Below are 18,190 nucleotides of genomic sequence, written 5' to 3'. Positions count from 1 at the left end.
CTGTTCTTTCTGTCACTGTTGTTTGTCCTCTCTAGAATTTCATATATCATTTTGAGATCCATGCTGCTTATATAGGCCATTTTTTTGTTCTAAGGATTTTATTTTGAAAGAATATTCAGTATGTGGTTCACTCCAAGAATTAACCCAGGGGTGAAGAGGTGATGGGGCATAATGAAAAGAAGAAATACTGAGGCTGGAGAGTCTGGATAAGTCATCTACATCTTCTGATTCTCAGTTTGCTCATCTCTAAGATGAGGTTAAAAATAACATTTTCCTTACCTATACTTCAGCATCATTATGGATAACAAATTAGAATATGCTTGTTAAACCACTTTGTGAAGCACGTGTATCAGTTTCTGTCTTAATTATTATTGTGAGTATGATTATTATTGCTGATGTGTAGGTGAGATTTGCCTTTATGTGAAATAGAGGACTGCCTTCGTAAAGGTATATTCTGACATTAAGTTAAGCCCTAATAAATTGCTATCATGGGAGATGTTTTAGTATGGACTAGACTGTCACAAGTGGTAAATGATTGAATTCTCTAGCATGAGTTATTTTCAGATTCAGGTCCTGATATCTATACTTTCCCCTTTTCCTCTTTCTCTTTTCCAAATCCCTCTACATTTAGAGCTTGGTCTCTACTAGCAGGTTAGAGTATAAGAATGTACTCCCTTTATTAACTTTTTTGATATCTAATAAGTAATTCTTAGACTTTTCAAGGGAATGGAGTTAAGATTTGGGGAAACAAAAAGCCAGTGAAACCCAATAAATGTGCAACCCAGTTTGCAGATAAGCACCATGAAATAACTTTAAATAACTTGAAAGAAAGGATACAACAAACATGTCTAGGTCATTCATTCATTATTTATTCATTGTACAGTCACCAAATTTTGATTGAGTTTCCATCATGTTCTAGATGTTCTGTAAGACCTGGGATATAGTTGGTAATCGTCCTAATAGAAATTACAATCAAGTAGGAGACGAAGACAAAAAAATAAACAAATCATTAAATAGTTACAGATTCTGATAAGAGTAAAAAGAATTCAAACAAAAACTGCAATGAGTGATGGAGTGTAAGGCTAGAGAAATCAAGAAAGGAATCTCCAGGGAGACTACACTTAAGCAAGACCTGAAGCATGAGAAAGAGCTAATCTTGGGAAGAGCTGGAGAAAAGAGCATTAGGAGGAGAAGAAGCAACACTATGTGTAAATACCCTGTGAGAAGAAATACAGGAACTAAAAAAAAAATCAATATGGCTGACACACGATAAATACGGAAAGGTCCATAGTTGAAGACGGAGAGTTAATAAGCAGGATCAGATCAGACTGAGATGAAGACTTTGGGCTCTATCCTAACTCCCTGGGGAGAACTGGATGGTTTTACTCATGGGGATGCCTTAATCTGTTTTAATCCTGATTGTTTTCATAAAATCGAACTGATCATTCTCTCATCTGATCTGTAACGAACCGTTTAATTGCAAAGAATTTAATTAAGAAGCAAAGAAAACTTACACATATTAAAGCCTTACCTACTTATTTTCTTTTTTTTTTAATGGTCACTTGTTTTTATTTATTTAAAAAAGTTTTTTTAATTTCTTTTCGGCTGTGTTGGGACTTCATTGCTGTGTGCAGGCTTTCTCTAGTTGCGGTGAGTGGGGGCTACTCTTCATTGCGGTGCACAGGCTTCTCATTGCAGTGGCTTCTCTTGTTGCGGAGAATGGGCTCTCGGTGCGTGAGCTTCAGTAGTTGCAGCACGTGGGCTCAGTAGTTGCGGCACGCGGGCCCTGGAGTGCACGGGCTTCAGTAGTTGCGGTGCGTGGGCTCAGTAGTTGTGGTTCACAGGCCCTAGGGCGTGTGGGCTTCAGTAGTTGTGGTGCGCAGGCTCAGTAGTTGTGGCTCACGAGCTCTAGAGCACAGGCTCAGTAGTTGTAACACACGGGCTTAGTTACTGAATGGCATGTGGGATCTTCCTGGACCAGGGATCGAACCCGTGTCCACTGCATTGGCAGGCAGATTCTTAACCACTACACCACCAGGGAAGTCCCTATCTACCTATTTTCTAAAATAATAATTAAAGATTTTCGCTTTGAGATAATTTCAGGTACTATAGGACATTATAGTTCTTTCCTCTATTATCATCCCTCCACTTCCTTATTGGGGAAGGCTTCCCAGGAACACCTGGGGGTCCCATGCAGTCAGCCAGATACCCCACGCCAGCACATGTATTGTTTAGGCTCCTGTGGGTGGCTTTGGCTAGATTTAGAATAACAGCAGTCGGAATCTGATTTATTAGCCAATTTAGAAGCTATTGTTAAGTCAATTTTTTCTTTGCTACCTAATTTTCTAGTTTAACAGCTTCAGGTCAGTAGTAAAGTTTTGGTATTATTTTGTTTTCTCCCCAGATGCTTTTGTACATTTCATACGAGGGTCAAGTAACTTTGAATAATCACCATAATTTTATATGATTACACAGATACCTTTGGTATTTACTTACTATGATAGTTATCAGGCCAAGTGTATTTTTTGTATAATTGAAACTTCTTGTTACCCTGGTAAGTATCTAGAATATTGTCTTTCAGTCATGAAGACTGCTGGTTTTATGAGCTATCTAACTAAAGTATATGAAACTAATTCTATTGCCTTAAAAATAGATTTTATTTTTAATTTATATATTATAAAACATTACACAATATCTCAAGAGTTTATATTTGAATTAAAACCGTGGCTCTGAAACTTACTGTGTGAACTTGAATAAGTATTCAACCTTTCTGTGCCTCCATTTTCTCATCTAGAAAATGCATGTGGGGATAAAAGTAGGATAGTAATGAGAATTAAATGAGTTCATATATGTATATGTATATATATTCAGTATATGGAGAACTTACCCCACGTTTGCAAGAATCATGTGAATCCTTCATAAAAATTCATTTTTCTGCTTAATAACTACTGTGTCCCGGGCCTTGTGTTAAAAATATTGGCATACCAAATGAATAAGGAGAAATCATTGTCTCACCAGAGAGACCTAAGCTTCTAGCCCAGGACAGGCTGCCCCAGCCAGATGGAACAGGAGAGTAGGGAAGGAATGTGGATGTTAGCAGTAAGAACATAAGAAACCCAGAGCTGGGAAGATCCCACATGCTGCGGAGCAGCTAAGCCCGTGCACCACAACTACTGAGCCCGCGCTCTAGAGCCCATGAGCCACAACTACTGAGCCTGCGTGCCACAACTACTGAAGCCTTCGTGCCTAGAGCCCGTGCTCCACAACAAGAGAAGCCACCACCATGAGAAGCCCGCACACCGCAAAGAAGAGTAGCCCCTGCCTGCCACAACTAGAGAAACCCCATGTGGAACAACGAAGACCCAATGCAGCCAAAAATAAATAAATAAAAATAAACTAATTAATTAAAAAAACAAAAAAAAAGAAACCCAGAGCTATTGGGAGAACCATTGGTCCTCCTGTGCTCTGCAGGATTCTTACGTTAAGGTTAGATGCACAAGTTACTTTTTCTGTTTTCAGATTGTGTCAGTGATCAAATACCACCTTCCTTTTGGAATGCAACCAAAAACTTGTATAGATCTTTTTGTTTTTAATTGTAGTGGTGTAGTGTGAACAGCACAGATTATAGAACCAGATGCACAGATTTTAGAATCAGACCTGGATTCAAGTCCATTTACTACCCATGTGACTGTTGACAAAAATAGTAAATAGTAATAAGAATAGGAAAGGGTTTTATTTGAGCCAAACTGAGGACTAGCCTAGAAGCCCGCTTCCCAGATTACTCTGAGAAACCGCTCCAGAGAAGCAGGGTTTTCAGTACAATTTTATATCTTGTCAGAACAAAGAACATTAAACATTTCTTCAGGGGTTACATTTCTTCAGGGTTTCAAAAAAAAAAGAACAGACCAGCATGTACACAGTGAGTCAGTATGGCCTTGGCACCTGGGAAGGTAGCCTTATCATCAGAGGAGTACCAGCATTGGCATTCTAGGAAGAGGGGCATTTAATCTTTATTTTTAACATGGACATTCTTTATTTCTGGTCAGTGTGCCCTTTTCTTTCATTAAAGCAGATGTACAATGTATGTTTGATAGGCCACAAACAGGCTATTTTAGTTAGCATAAAATTCAAATTAACTCATGTATAAGTCAGAGGGAGTTCCCTGTATCTCAATATGTGAAAATTTCTTGTATTATGACTTACTGCAAGTTTCTTAACTTTTTTGAGCCTTTGGTTTTCGAGACTACTTCCCCATCTGTAAAATGAAGATAGTAATGCTACAAATCTCATAGGTTTGTTGTGAAAGCTAAATGAGCTAGGCACTTAGAAGGATTAACACACTTTAGCATATAATAAGTGCTCAAAGTTGTCAATCATCATCTTAACATTATTATAATTAGTATGTTTATTTTAAAGATGAGGATTCATAAAAGTTGTATAAATTGCCCAGTGACTTAATGTGGATTCAAACCCAGTTCTTCCTGATTTCGAAATCCATGTTTGCATTGATTTTATGGTGCCTCATAAGAAAAGCAAAACAAACAAAACAAAAACTGGACCAGTCCCTCAAACACTAGAATCGTGTAATCCCCACCACTATTGTTAATTAAAATAAAAATGAAAGGCTCATGGTTGTTAAAGATGTGATTTCAGAATAAACATCAACAGTGATACATTTTATGGTAGGCTGACAAAAGTAGATAGCAAGTATGGTTTTCATTAGCTTTCTTTGTTAAAATCCTCTTTTGTGCAGATCTACTGCTTTGAGGATTTTCCAGATCACAGCATGTCTGTTTCCCAGGTGAGCAGACCTTATGGTTCAACACAGTGGTAGCCATTAGTGTCAGAAGCCCAGATGCACAAGGTGGAGTGTGCAGCTCAGGCAGTTTCTCTGCTCTCATGGGTGGGAGTCAGATGGTGTTTGAGAAGGTATATGTGAGGCATGAGCTTGAACTTGTATCTTATTTGAGCATCCAGTTAGTCAAAAGAGCAGACTTATGCTGCACTGTTAGCAAGGAAATAGTGAGCTTCCCTCCAATTCACATAGTTTATTCAAGCAGTAATTGGAGATTCACTGCTTAAATCCCCCTCCCAAAAGATATTCATTCACAAGTTTTGTACCAAGTTGGCCAGATCTGTGGTTTTCATAATGGAGGATCCTCTAAAATACCTATATTCTCTCTGTATGTGGTGCACTTGAGTGTGTGTGTGTATATGTGTATGTGAGATGTCTAGGCTCAGAATAGAGAATATCTGCAATAATCAGTAGCATTGCAAGTATTAAAAGAATGCAAATATTAAGTGGTTTAGAAATGCACATCTCAAATTCCTATAGTTTTAATAAGCCTCCATGGACTCATTAAAGTTTTTGGAATTGTACAAAAAAGCAGTCCCCTTTGTTAATGAAAGTATTAGGGTTTCAAAGCTTGCATGAGGATGTATTTTAGCTCTTGGCCTTTGAATACTTGTTATACGTTTGTGTGTGTGTGCGTGTGTGTGTGATTTCTATTTTTGATGAAACAGAAACTGCTTATATACCTTAATGTTTTCCAACTGAAACATTTTATATATTAAAGCTTTGTACTCTGTTAGTGGAATATACGATCTCCTCCCAGCTGCAGAAAGGAAAGCAGTAAGTAAAGGCAGGTGTGGTTTTTCTTCTGTGTTTTCTGAAGCTTATCCTCTTACTGGAACAAGCAAAGGAGGAAGTGAAGGCGTTTTGCTTTGCTTTTCCTAGAGCAGCAGCTTTGGGAAAGACAGTACATTTGACGTCATATTATTAATAATCAATTACTAATATTTTTTGAGCTTTTACCATGTGCTGGTTCCTCTTTTGAGGGTTCTACGTATATTAGCTAATTAACTTCACAATATTCCTTTGACATAGGTAGTAGTATTATCCCCAAGTTACAGATGAAAAAACTAAAGCATGGTAAGGTTAAGAAACTTCCCAAAGCTACATGAAATGGTAAAGCTGGGGTTCAAATCCAGGCCATTGGCTGTATGGCCTGTGCTCTTAAGCACTATGCCAGTGGTTTCAGTGAAAGAGGTAACAATCATCATCATCATTCATCATAATTACACTTAAATGTGTGTTTATTATATAAGCACTGTGCCAATTGATTTTAATCTTCACAAACATCTTGAGGTGGAAACTGCTGTAGACCCCATTTTACAACATGGAAACTAAGACTCTGGGAGGTTAACCGGCCCAGGGCTACACAGCTGTGAGAGGTAAGACTTGAGTTTGAATTAAATCTGACTGCAAAGCTAGCAAATAAAGACAGGGAGAAGGAAACACAGACTAATCCCTGCCCATTTCTAGATAACATGGCTTCTCATTAGCTGAAGCTTATCAGTACCTCCATTCCAGGGACAAAAAAGAGGAAATTACATGCATTTCAGGCTTCAGATACAGTGGAGGTCGGTTTGTAACAGAGGTTCTATATGGCACACTTCACTTAGGGAGAGAGGGGGGGAGTCAGTTATTAAACTGTAGGTTGAGTAAACTAATTAATTCATGAAGAAAAATTTTTAAAGGAACTAAATTATTAGTGAGTTTGCCCTCAGAGCTCCCTACAGGACCTTTATGAGAAGTAATTGAAGAGGATTAGACACCATTATACTTAAAGTGCCCTATGACATAATATTGACTATAACCATGAAGAGCGTTTTTTACATAATGCTACTCCATCATGTGAAGAAGGATCAAAGGTCCAAGATGTCCAGTATGGAGAAGAGGTTTGAGTGGAGCTTGTTGCCTGTCTTTATACTTTGGGAGAACATTGTCTGGAAGAGAAACTTGACTGGGAAGTTCCAGGGAGACACATTTTATCTTAGTTGTAGGAAGAACTTCCTCTCAACTAGAGCTGTCCACCCGTGGAATGGGATGCCTTAGAAACACACCCACTCCCTGCCACTGCATGCAGGGGGTGGATAGCACTCAAGGAGCCGGGGAGAAGTGGAGTAGACAACTATTCTAATTTTGAGACCTTTTAATTTTATACAGCATAAATGTTTAAGCTACTTAACTGAGTGAGTCATGGGTTTTAATAGATTTTAATGTATGTTAGAATCTATTATCTATAAAAGATACCAAAAGGGGAAGAATAAATGTAGAAAAAAATTAATCTATTTGGAAAACATATTTGAAACTAAATTAAGAACTGTTCTGTATCAATGGAATCTATAAAGAGATTTAATACCTTAGAAAATATTGTTGAAGGATCTAAAATTTCTAAAAATTTTATTTGAGTGCGATTAAAGCGAAGAGAGAGGAAAAGCATGGTTTTTTGATAAAAATGATAAATTGCCAGTGCTCACAACACAAATGTTTTTCTGATAAAAGTGATGAATTATCAGACACAACAAATAAGGTGATGATATTGAAATTACAAAATATTAAGGCAAATGAAATTATCTTGCAAAAGCTTACCCTTGGACTGGTTTCTGCTATTTCACTGAGATGCTTGAGTATCGTCCTTCTGAACTAGGTACACTACATTCACTGTGAGAGCCTCGAAATATCTGTTCATTTAACGTCAGATACCTATGAATTTCCGTGTTTTAACAACATTGTGAAAAATTACATTGGAGCATATTTTAAAAACACATTTTAGGCGGCAAATTTGGAACACTGAACCACCCGTATACTGTGTCATTTCCTTTCTGTTTTCTTAGGTTTCCATGGATCAGCCTCTTGTATATCTAAGAAATATAAGGGAAGACAGTGTGCAAAGTGGAGCAATGCTATGTAGAGGATGCCATGATTTTTTTAAAGATAGGGAATGTGGTTTTCAAAAGGAAGGCAGGCAGCCTGTCTGTACTGTGGCTCATGGTCAGCATTGAGACAGCTCAAATCTTATCATAATTCTTAAATTTAGCATCATTAAGACAGGAAGTAAAACACAAAGATGATCAGTGGGAAGTGGGCTTACATAGCATAGGAGAAAATTAGTTCAAAGGCAGGCTTCAGAGAGCAGAGGTTTGATGCGCTGGGCTTGCTATTTTGGGAGATACTGAAAGCTGATGTGGTCATGTCAGGCTTTTAAGTCTGTTGGAATTTATTGTGTAGCTTTGTAAACATCCACATTCATAAAATTGGTAAACAAGCATTTTGGATTTATGAGAGGCAGACGTCTGGGGCTGGGCTTGCTCCCCTCTGCTCTTTCCTCATTAGACTCCTCTCTAAAAGCCAGGAAGACATCATTCCATGTGAAAATATCATTTCTTGAAGCAGGGTGGGATCCTGAAAACTGCTTCAGATGTTGTGATAGCAAACAGTTGTGGCCCAAACTATTCCAACAATGGAAGAAAAACCTCCTCTCATGCACTGTCATTCTTCTTTGAGCTTTACTTCTTTTGTGTAGTCTCCAATTCTCTAGAGGTTTTGTGCTCGCTCTTCTAATTGCCATTAGAGAGGGCTGTGAATCCTCCTACTTCTCCATTCCGCAGAGTTACAAACTATTCTCTTTGACCAAAGTTATTTAGTAAAAATTAAGGGGGCTAGGAGGATCAAAGGCTGTGTGTTTTCAGAATGATGCTGTCCTTTTTTTTTTTTTTTTGCGGTACGCGGGCCTCTCACTGTTGTGGCCTCTCCCGTTGTGGAGCACAGGCTCCGGACGCGCAGGCTCAGCGGCCATGGCTCACGGGCCCAGCCGCTCCATGGCATGTGGGATCCTCCCGGACTGGGGCACGAACCCGTGTCCCCTGCATCGGCAGGCGGACTCTCAACCACTGCTCCAGCAGGGAAGCCCCGATATCTCCTTTTTGTGGGGTCCCTTAACAGTGAGGAACAGTTGGAGCAGGGGAAAGTCAACTGCAGTGTTTCAGCATTTTAACCAACCACTTAATAGCATTTAATAGCTTAGGGAGGTTGGTGCCTGGTAGCCTAACCAAAGGCAACATCTTGCAATCTGATGAATACCACTCTGCAGTATAGCATGAGGAAATCCATACTGCTGTCTTAGTTTCCCACTTTTCTCTTTACCCCATTTATTAATCTCATGGTAATTCATAAGGAGCTGTCAGGTTTAATCTGCCTTGCTTGACTTCATTACCTGGTACTAAAAGTGTATACACTTGTGCATGCTTAAGGGAATCATCAGCAGGTTCCCACCTCAGCATCAGTGCTTGCTACCTGGAAGATAAATCATGGTATAGGAGACTCAGTATACGCCAGGCACTGTTCTGAGTGCTTTAGTGATCTCTTAGCTGACTTAGTCTTCACAGCCTTAGGTGTGTGGTTCATTTTCATCTCCATTTTACAGATGAGGACTCTAAGGTGCAGAGTAGGCCGGTAAATTACCCAAGGCCAGGGTCAGAATTAGAGTTTGAACCATGCAGCCTGATTCTAGAATTCATGATATTTACTATATCAACGTCAAACCAAAGAAATAATTTGAAACAGATGCTGAGCATTTTTTCTTCATGGTCTTTTAGCTCAACTCTTATGTAGGATTAAATCACCAGAAAACTGAAGCAGTAGCTTAAATGCTGTGGCTGCCATAACTATGAAAGAAATAGGAAAGAAGATAAGCTTGTCTTTATAGTCTTGTAGACTGGTTTCAGTCTAAATCCCAGTTTTATTAGTTATGTCATTACTAATTCTTAATTACTCATTACGAATTTCTCAAGACCTCAGTTGCTCAATCTGTGAAATGTGGGTATGACAGTAGCATGTACTACATAGAGTTATTGTTGATGTGAACTTACGTAATGCATTTAGAGCGCCTAGCACAATGCTTGACACAGACATGTTAGCTGTTACTGTTTTAAGCTGCCTTTAATCTTTGGTGGAAATAGAATGGTGGCAGATAGTGAACCAACTGTGTGTGTGTGGGGTCTATAAAGTGATATTGGTTAATAGAAGGAAATCAGATGCATGAATTTTATTACACAAGGCAAGTCAATAGTCTGGATTCTACCCATGGACTAGATTTTCTATAAAAAAAATCCTTAGATCTGTAACACAGGACCATTGTGAGGGAAATACAGTTGTAATGTGGTGTGTCAGGTATATTACACTCCAGGGAGGATCCATGTTGCTCCAAATTCTGAATTACAGCAGCGTCTCTGTATCACATCTGCTCTCACATCTCCCGTTTCTGCTTCAGAATGCATAATAGTCATGGAGCTGGGATTTACCATTCTCTTCTAGTTAATTAAAAATTGAAAATCAGTACAGTCATAGGGAGGGACATAAAGAGGAAGAATAAGCTGGAAATGCTCTAAGGATGTGAGGGTTCTCCTGGGCAGCCGTCAGTCAGCTGCACTCACTGACGTCCGATTGTTCGGGATGGGGGCGTTTACGTGAGGCTGGTGACTTCCTCTTCCCACCCACCTCACTGCCTTCAACTGGGAGAGTTCCCCTTTATGCTTTCTCACCACAGGAGCCCTAAAGACTGTTCACACCACCGCAGCAACTCTCTCTTAAAGCTACCCGTAGGAAATGGTGGGGGTGGGTATCCCCAATTCAGGAAACTCCATCTTTTATAGAAAGCATTCCATGTGGCACCTTAAGGGTTAAACTTTTGTTGCAGATAGAGTATCAGGTGGCTTTTCAGGATGGGATAACCCCCAATTTAGAAACTGCCATTTCTAAAAGGTAAGCCAAAGATACATTAGTTTACACTGCTTTCTATGAAAGGAATAACTCACCGCTCCCACTGTGTGTGTTAGTTTGCTTCTCTCTCTGCCGTCTGCCTCCTCTAATCTATATAATGTATATATCAGGGTGAGGACTGTCAGTCACAGTTAATAAAAAACCCAGAACATGACAGAGATCTCTTTTATTATAGATCCATTTTACAATAGCTCTCAATTTATTGTGTCACATAAATCAAAAGTATTTATCTTATCATTCGGAGGCATTCCCTTCTCCTTCTGTGTCCTAGCCCCTCCCCCCTGTGCCAGTTTCCAGTCCCTCAGAGATGCTTTGTACCAGAAAGTGCAAGTTCCCCGTTCTCGCTTTATTGATGTTTCCTTTTGCTCTCCTCCTGGCTCCCCCCCAAACCAAGTGAGCAGAACAAATGGCCAGGGTTTTCCCCCAATGCCTGACCTGCGTTTACTGGGAGGAGAGCAGGAGAGGGAGCGCACATTCTGAGCAGGCTGCTTTGACTCCGACCGCTGGCTGTTCCGTGCAGGCTGTCCCTCTCCTTCAAAACCGTGCATCCCCTCCCCGAAGCAGCAGGCAGTGTGCCTCCATTCAGCCACGTTTGGTATGCATGAGCACGGCTGCAGGGAGAGGGGAGGTGGCTTTCTTAAGAAGGTTCAGTGGCTCAGGCAGCGCCACTTGACTAGTCTCCCAAGTTGCAGGAAGCCTTTGCCCTGATGGAATTCTCAGGTGTGGAGATGATCATGGGATGCCAGGGCTGTGGGGGACCGTTTATTTTCTAGGCACTGCTCAGGTTTGCGGCTTCTGGTTTTCCCGGTGGAATTTGGACGGGGTCATGAATCAAACTGATGCTCCTCGACCCCTAAACTGGACCATCCGGAAGCTGTGCCACGCAGCCTTTCTCCCATCTGTCAGACTTCTTAAGGTACTGTAACTTGCTGCTTTGAATGGCTCTCATTGTGCTTTGCAGGTCTAAATACCCAACTTTGCACTTGGGCTGGGACACACCTTTTGGGGAGTATAGATGCCTTGTAGTACTGGCTCTGCTGCCCATGGCTGGAGAGAGGTTCTAAACGCCCCTCACCCCATGGTGTCAGGGAGGGAGGATGGTCTGAGCCACATTTGAGAATGAGATTGTGGTGGTAGAGAATGGGCTGCCTGAGTGCTCCCCACCCCAAATCCCTAAAATAGAGATAATTAACTTCTTTGGGAGGGTGGGAACAGTGGTGGGAGTGAAATCTCTTACTCCTGTGTGTTTGGCTCCTGGATTCTTTTCCCTCCCTGGGGAAGCCTTTCGACCCAGTTTTCCTTTAAATGGAACCTGGGAGAACAAAGGATTCTCCTTATTAGTTTAAAAGCCCTGTGTCCTTAGGTGGTCTCTCAGATAAAGACAAAGAACAAGCCTCATCAGATTGTGACTTTTTTGGTGACTTTTTGTTTTTTTAAAGGCATGATAATTTTAGTCTCTTAAGTGAAGTCGGTAGTGGGAAATTATTGTTAGATATATACCGAGTGTGTGCCTCTAGCTTTCTCTCTAGCTGAGTTACACAAAAGAATGGTAATATACCTGAGCTAGGATGCTACCTGGTGTCTGCAGCACTCCTCTTTCTAGAAGCAAATACATTAAAGATACTGAGAAATTCCCCACAACTTCATAATAATTCATCTTCATCATCTGCCTTGTAGGGAAGGAAATACAAGTAAAATTTAAAAGGTGCAGAAAACAAGTATTATTTTCCCTCAGAAAAGAGAATGTGGTAATACTTATTTGGGAAAAGTGCATATCTCTGGATGTTCCTCCCACATCCATGTGGAGTTAAAAAGGCAAGGTGAAGTTCTTAATTCTCTTTTCCATATTAATATGATACTGTGATATAATGACCACTGGACCTTGAGTCCAGTGTCACAATAGAGGATTAATAAGTTAACCCTGAATAAATTACACTTGGAACATTTTTTTTTTTCTGAGGCTGTGTTCTAGTTGGGTCAAATTTGATGTGGAAAATTAGTTCTGTACAGCTAAGTGGCTTCTTACAATGGAGTATTACCTTGTCTGAGTTTCCTTTATTCTGTTCAGCACAAACTGAGATTAACTTTCTCAAAGGCTACCCTCACGTACTGTTCAAACACCTATCATATTGTTGTTATGATGGTGGTTTGCTTCCTTTCTAAAAGAGTATTTTGGAGGAAAAGCAGGTTTGAGAGTGGGAGAGAAGTTTCCTTGCATATAAGGGCTTTTGCTGTATTGGAACAACATGCGTGATAGGGCATGAAAAAGAATGAGGCCAGGGAACCAACAAACAAATGTAAATTTTCTTCCAGAATTAGTCCTGAATCCAGGGTCTGGGGCGAAGAGTGTCTTGTCAAACCTAACTATGACTGAGAAAATTGACTTTAGCAATTCCATGTGCAATAAGAAGCATTTTTCAGTTAAATCATTCATTGGCTTTACCCCAAAGTAATGCTTTTTAACTTACATAATGATTTTTTAAACAGGTGTGTGTATACCACCTTCAATATATTATTCATTAATACTCTCATTTTTTTAATGGAAATGTTATTTATCATTTGCTAGTCACAGAACCAGCAGAGAAGTATCTCTTTGAGGTATATTACTTATTTTTAGAAGAGCTGTCATTTTTTTTAGCTGAGAGTACCATCCATGCTATATACCAGCAGACATTGTCAGTACTACACCAATACCATGGTTGGCATACAGCTCGGTCTTACCATGGTTTATTAACATGGTGCTTTATAACAATTCATTCTAATAAAGTGCATTCATGAGTATCCTTCCAATTCTCTCAATATCTGAAAGATAGGATTTGTTTTACCTGAGAACTTTCTTTCCAAATGACATCTGTATTTTTTGAAAGATTATACCTATCCTAGGAGACGTCAGATATTGAGCACATTTCAAACTAGAAAAAAAAAGTGCTACCAAATTCTTTCAGAAATATTTGGAAAGAAATAAAAGCTGCTTTTGTATATGAGTTATTGTATTATCAACATTCTGGATATGAATGCCATGTAATTTTTTCCCCTCTGGATTGTTGCTGTCATTGTCTTTGCTTTCCTAGTCCCTGTGTATTCTTGCTCTGCTTTTACATTTTGAGTAGAAGGGAAGTTTCTGAGTAATCATTTGCAGCTGTTGCCCAGTGTTCTTCCTGGTTTAGTCTATAAATTAATTATTTAATAACTGCAATCCTACTGTTCTTTCTGTACTTTCTGCTGGTTCTCTGCCTCTCCTCCTCCTCTCTCAGTCTCTTATTCTCTCCCCCACACTACCCCAACCATGGTAGTATAGTGGATGGATTCTCTGGAGTCTGTTGAAATTGGAAGTGAATAAACCCAGTTCTCCTATTCAATAGGTAATGTTTGTTCCTCTTTCAAGCTTTTTCTGGTGTGATATGCCCTTTCCAATGCCTTGACTTGTCAGTAAATGCAGTTTAGGACATGATGGCATGATTAGATTTAACTAAACTCAGGTCGCTCACCGTTTCTGACAGACTGGGCTCAAGCCAATTTCCCTCCCTATCCTTTCCTTGAAAATGTGTGTTTCTTTGCTAACTTACTTCAGTACCATGCTAATGTTTAGAAATGGCTTCATAATCCTGTTTCCTGTATTTCCCATTTCCTAATGAAAACGGGATACTAAAGAATTAGAAGGGAAAGGCCAGCATCTGAAGCATGAATTAAACCCAATGAGTGGTGGAATATACTTATTATTCCTTCTGAAAACATCTCATTTGTTGTTTTGTCCGTCTCAGAGAAAATTTTGAACATGCCAACCAATTCACATTTTGAATTTGGGATTGCATTCAGAAATATCATTTGAAAATGAATTTTTGAACAGGCACATGACCATGATAGCCAAAAGTCAGAGGCTGTTTTCAAACGGATACATTTCAAATGGGACCCTTTCCAAAATGTTTCTCTTCAGTTGTCATTTGCTTCATTCTTATGTGTTTCAAGATTTCATCTTATTATTAATCTCCAAAAGTCTAATTTATTTCAGTGATAGAATGTTCTTAGCATATTTTATATTCATTGTAAGGTCTGTCTCTGACGTTGTTTTATTTGGGAGATTTTATTTTGGTTACTTCTGTTGAATTTGAATATCAGTTTTAGAGCAGAGAGCTTTCTTTGTATTGACGTCTTGGTAGACTTAGTAAAGGGGCTTCTGAAAAGTGGATTGCTTTGGGGAAAAGGAAACTCTGCACTTGTAACAGACTTTGGATACACATGTTTAAGCCAGTTTCTTAATGAAGACCAAATGGTCTGTATCATTTTATGATTTTCAAAGAAAGAGTATGACTTTGCCACTTTGAGTAATGTCAGAAAGAGATTAAATAAATTATACTTTGGACAGTTAGGCCTAAACACTGGGTCCTAATTCCTTCATGTTCCTAATCACCTGTGTGACCTTGGGAAATTACTTAACCTCTCTGTAACTTGGTGTCCTTCTCTTTAAAATGAAGAGTTTAGGTCTTGACTTAGATTCAGTGCTATGATTCCCTGTGGTGAAGGCTGCCATGCTCTGTGGGCATGGAAGAACATAGTCTATTGAGGCTAAAAGTAGTTAATCTGTATTGAACATTAAACTGGAAAAACTAGAACAGTCAGCAGAGTTTAGATCATAAAGGGCCTTGTCTGCTAAGCCAAGGCAGTTGACAATGATCCTGAAAATGAGGGAGGGCCATTAAAGGGGTCTTAGCAGAGAAGCGATTGCTAGATTCAGCTATTAAATCGATTGCTTTGGCTGTAGTGTCTAGAGTGGATGGGAGATGGTAGGATTGGAAGCTGAGAGATTAAATTAGAGGCCTGACGAGTTCATGAGGACCAGGGCTAAGGCAAAAGTAATGAAGGTAAAATAAATAGGGACTTGTTAAATCGATCAGTTGTGGTGGAAGAAAGAATCTAGGATACCTTCAGATATCCTACTTTGCTGTCTCATGGTCCTAGTGGTGGTGTTTCCAGTGTCTGAGAATAAAGGTCCTGAGAAGGAAAGACAGAACTTCTTGATTGGTGGTTCTTTGGTGAGCTAGAAAGGGTATGCCAGTTACTAATTCTAGTGGGACTAAGACAAAAGTAAGGAATGTAACTTCATGTCATTGATGAGTAAGAGCCCCATTGGATGCCTGATAGCAGAACTCTTTGATTAAATAATATACAATCAGAAATATCACTTCTAGTTTTCTTAGATTGTTTTTTTTTGCTCTTATAAAACAATGCATAGTAAATACCCAATTTTTTGAAATCCAGTCAGAAAGCTCAGAGTTTCATTTCATTTTTTTCCCTCCTTTCCCTCTTTTATGTTATTATGCAAAAGAGGGATAAATGAAGGTGAACTGGGTATGACACAAGAGAAATAATTGAAAGAGCAGTGATCAAGTTAGGCTACCAGATCACAAATTCTGCCCAAGTACCAATGTTTTCTACTCCTGTAATTTCGTGTCATGGTAACCAATATCCATTGTACTGTCCCTGAAGCATAGCAAGATCCTGATGACAAAATAAGTTGGGTCTGTCTTCTACAGTTGATGCCAGGCATTCCAGAAACTAACTTCCCTTTGCTATTCTCAAGCTCTTAGAAAACAATTATGTTGAGATTCATTTCAATTTGTGTGTTAAATTTATTACTTTTAATGTCTTCTTTTCACATCTAAAATTCTGAATCTTTACATGGCAGGTAGAATAATATTAATACACCAGAGCTTTTCCTTAGCCAGGACAAGGCACTCCTAAACCACATGCTGGTGAGTAGCCATTAAGTTCCCACAAGAAGAGAGGAAACATACACCTATTATATCTAGATATGTTTATGAATGGTGGTAAGTGAAGTCAGGGAACTTGTTATGGACCAATTCCACTAAGCACCTTAAAGATGGGAAGCTTGAAGAATAAATTGCTTTTAGGAAAATGCAGTGTGTGGTTAGGCAAATTTTGAGGGCTACTAATAAAGAAACTTCTGTCTTTCCATCTCAGTATGCCAGCCTCAGATTCCCTTTAAGAAAATAAGAAAAAGAAAAGAAAATGTGCCCAAACTAAAACCCAGGAGAGACAAAATCTGTCTGGTGTGTTTCAAGTGGTGGCTTCAACTCAGACTGCTGAACAGTGACCATGTGATTTGCCTTTTTGTGAAATGTTCCTCGGGCAGCCTGAAGGAAATTCCTGAGGCAACAAGAAACCTGTCTCTCTGGAGAGCTTTGTCTTCTGATGCCCACTATTGTGGAGTAAAGAATGAAAGTGTGTGGTCACTGCAGAATGAGGAAGGGCATAGCTGGGATGTCCAAGCTCAGGACCATCTGGTTCTGGGATGACTTGTGGAGTCACAGTAAAGTGGGACAAGGTCTGTGTCAAGGAAAAGGGTTCTGCCTTCCCTGTAGATGACTTCCTACAGGGGGCAGGTGGGGAGGCGGGCGGGGGAACACTGCCTCTCCAGCAGTGGCTTTACATTCCTCCCCCTCTCTTAGTCTGTTGGTATAATCTCAACTGGCTCCAAGCTCATCTGCGGACAACTAGATCATATCCTTTCTCCATTTCCATTAGCTAACATGAAAAAGAGTTTTAAAGACTGTGGCTCACAAAATGTATTCAGTAAATGTTTATTGAAAAATAAATGAGTGAAGGAACATGTGAATGATACATGATATGCTAAGAATGCTTAGGAATCACTTGGGGAGCTTGTGAGCAAAGCAGATATTCATGTCCACCCCTTGTGGGTGCTGACTCAGTAGGTAGGTTGTGGGCCCAGGAATTTTCATTTTAACAAGCTCTCTTAGTGATTCTGGTATGAACACCCCTTAGAAGGACCGCACACTGAGAAAAACTGCTGTAGATTCAACTGAGCTGGAGGGAAACTCAATTAAATGCCCTCTCTCTTTTGCTGGCATCTGGGCAGAACAGATTATGTGTTAGTTAACAGTGGGAGCAAAGGGTTTTAAGTGAACAGTTCACAGGTTTTCAAAATTTTTAATCATGAAATATCATTTATCTAGAGAAGTAATTGAGTTCAGCTGCCCCGTCTTGGTTTGTAGATGATATAACATCATAAAGTGAAGGAATGTTTGTCTCTATTCTTTTTCTTTTTCATTTATCTATTTGAGATTTCTCTGTGTATTATTTTCATGATGTTTTTCAGGCACATGACATACAATTTTAGATTTTTCTATCCTACTGAATTTATATAGAGAGATGATTGTGAACCAGAGCTCCCAAAGGTAGTGTCCATCGTCAAGATTCCGGAGCATCCTGCTTATGCCCCCTTTAAACTTCCCAATGATGGTACTTGGAATTGCAGTGGTCCCTCAAGTGCATGTCCCTTAGATTCCAGTAATATGTGATAGTACCAACTGAGCAGTGGTCAGTTCACTTGGGGACCAAGGCCAAAGCAGCCATAACTGATGACTACATTAGTAGAGATAATCCCCCCACCCCTGCCCCCTGTCTGCTCTACCCTACGTCCTTATAAAACTAAGGAAGAGGTTCTGGACAGGGAGGGGGAGGAATAGAACATCCAGAGCTTTCATTTGAAAAAGAATGTTCAGGGGCTTCCCTGGTGGCTCAGTGGTT

At 39.7% G+C, this 18,190-nt stretch overlaps 1 long non-coding RNA gene across 1 annotated transcript in view; it reads left to right on the top strand.

Moving 5' to 3' along the window:
* LOC141278979 (uncharacterized) overlaps positions 1–18,190 on the top strand; it is a 28,761-nt gene that overhangs the window by 9,526 nt on the left and 1,045 nt on the right. Inside the window, exon 2 of the long non-coding RNA XR_012332544.1 lies at positions 11,398–11,540. This is a non-coding gene — a long non-coding RNA (uncharacterized lncRNA). The remainder of the gene's footprint in view (positions 1–11,397; positions 11,541–18,190) is intronic.

This window comes from Tursiops truncatus, chromosome 6, assembly GCF_011762595.2.
Source record: "Tursiops truncatus isolate mTurTru1 chromosome 6, mTurTru1.mat.Y, whole genome shotgun sequence".
NCBI lineage: Eukaryota > Metazoa > Chordata > Mammalia > Artiodactyla > Delphinidae > Tursiops > Tursiops truncatus.
This window is presented reverse-complemented; position numbering and strand designations above follow the sequence as displayed.